Source organism: Nelumbo nucifera, chromosome 5, assembly GCF_055504915.1.
Source record: "Nelumbo nucifera cultivar China Antique chromosome 5, China Antique-T2T, whole genome shotgun sequence".
In the NCBI taxonomy this organism is placed as follows: Eukaryota; Viridiplantae; Streptophyta; class Magnoliopsida; order Proteales; family Nelumbonaceae; genus Nelumbo; species Nelumbo nucifera.
The window spans coordinates 60594114-60596470 of NC_142653.1; the positions used below are offsets into that span (position 1 = coordinate 60594114).

Below are 2357 nucleotides of genomic sequence, written 5' to 3' on the forward strand. Positions count from 1 at the left end.
TCACTACCTGTTGCATTTTAGGATTTAACCTTCTTTGTGGTTGTGCCTTGGGTTTGCAACCTTCTTCCATCAAGATTTTGTGCGTGCACACCAAAGGGTTAAACCCTTTTAAGTTGGCGATGCTCCATCCGATAGCCAATATATGTTGCTTGAGCACCCTTACCAACTTTTCCTCTCGGAGACATGTCAAATCAGATGAAATAATTACAGGTAAGGTGGAACTTTCTCCCAAAAATATATATTTCAAATGAAAAGGTAAAGGTTTAAGTTCCAAAGTTGGAGGTGTTTTGATGGAGGGTCGCAATTTCTTGGTAGAGGTCAGTCTGTCCAGTGGTAAAAATTTTCCTTGTCTTGGCTTGCATCCTTCCTGACCGGCCTCCAAATAGTTCAAAACCTCCTTGGCTTCCTCATCCAAGACCTGCACATTTTTACAAGAATTACGAATGCAGCTTTCTAAAGGATCATCTAATTTAGATGTGTAAATTTCAGCTGCCCAAACATCAATACAATCGATTGCATATATTTCATGTTCAATTATGTTGGGATATTTCATGGTTTTAAATACATTAAATACCACTTCTTCCCCATTGATTCTAAGAGTAAGGAGACCTTTTTGCACATCAATTAAAGCATTACCAGTAGCAAGGAAAGGTCTCCCCAAAATCAAGGGCATTGTCCTATCTTCCTCCATATCCAACACAATGAAATCAGTAGGAATAATAAAATTGCTCACTTTGACTAAAACATCTTCTACTATTCCCCTAGGATATTTAATGCTTCTATCAGCTAATTGCAAGGTAATAGTAGTAGGTGTTAGTTCATGCAATCCAAGTTTTTCAAAAATAGAATATGGCATTAGATTTATACTGGCACCCAAATTACATAAAGCTTTTTCAAATTCAGTATCTCCTATAATGCAAGGAATAGAAAAACTCCTTGGGTCCTTGAGCTTTGGCGGCAATTTATTTTAAATAATTGTTGAACATTCTTCATTAAGTTTCACCATTTCGCATTCCTCCCATTTCCTTTTATTCGACATCACCTCTTTAAAAAATTTGGCATATTTTGGCATCTGCGACAATACGTCAAGAAGAGGGATGTTAATATGTATTTTTCTAAACACCTCTAAAAATTTTTCAAATTGTTTATCCAAGTTAGCTTTCAAAACTCTTTTAGTGTAGGGGAGAAAAAGTTTAATAGAATCTAAATTGAGTTTACGTGTACTCCCTTTGATCTCCATTTGAGAATTGACTACCTCAACTTTTTGATCATCATCCTTGATCTCACCAATAGTCTTTCCACTTTTCAAGGCAATGGCATTCACTTGCTCCCTTGGATTGTTCTTTGTATTGCTAGGCAATCGTCCCTCTCTTCTCTCTGACAACATGCTCACGATCTGTCCCACTTGAACTTCTAAGTTCTTAATAGATGCCTCTTGATTCAAGAATCTCTTTTCGTGATCTTGGAACTTTGCTTCAGTAGTATTAATGAACTTAGAAATCAGGTCTTCCAAGTTTCCCTTCTTTTCTTGTGGGGGTGGCTGTTGATGGAATCCCATGGGTGCTTTTTGTTGGTTGTTGTTCCATGAAAAATTTGGATGACTCCTCCACCCTGGATTGTATGTATTCGCATAAGGGTTGAAATTTGTCATGCCACCATGAGAAACAAAATTAGCACTTTCATGTGAAGCAAAAGGACTTCCTACCTGACAATCAGAATTTATATGTCCTAATTGGCCACAAAGATCACATGGATTACAAGATGACATATTTATTGCTGCAACACTAAGATTGTCTAATTTTTTATTCAAACTAGCAATTTGAGCAGATAAAGCTGAAAAAGAATCTATATGATGCACTCCCCTTCGATTAGCTCAATCATTATTCCATTGGTAGCTATTTGATACCATCTCTTCCACTATATCATAGGCTTCCTCTGGAGTTTTCCTCATGATTGTGCCTCTTGCAGCTGCATCAATAATGGAGCGATTTGATGGAGTAATACCATTATAAAAAGTTTGTATTTGACGCCAAATTGGTATTCCATGGTGAAGACACTTCCTAAGCATCTCTTTAAATCGTTCTCATGCCTTATACAAAGATTCCCTCTCTAGTTGAACAAAAGTAGTGATATCAATAATCAATTTTGCTGTTTTAGAGGGAGGAAAATACTTAGCCAAAAATTTTTGAGTCAGGTCATTCCAAGTAGTGATACTTCCTGCAGGGAGTGAGTTGAGCCAATCCTTAGCTCTATCACGTAATGAGAATGGAAAGAGTCTAAGCCTAATAGCATCATCGCTAACTCTATTATGCTTGAATGTGTCGCATATTTCTAGGAAGTTAACAAGATGTGCATTA

At 36.9% G+C, this 2357-nt stretch overlaps 1 non-coding gene across 1 annotated transcript; it reads left to right on the forward strand.

The window, feature by feature from the left end:
- The first annotated feature begins 2039 nt into the window (after window positions 1-2039).
- On the forward strand, window positions 2040-2146 carry LOC148791665 (small nucleolar RNA R71). Its single transcript, XR_016076883.1, has one exon. It is a non-coding gene; the product is annotated as a small nucleolar RNA R71 (small nucleolar RNA).
- The last annotated feature ends 211 nt before the right edge of the window (window positions 2147-2357 follow it).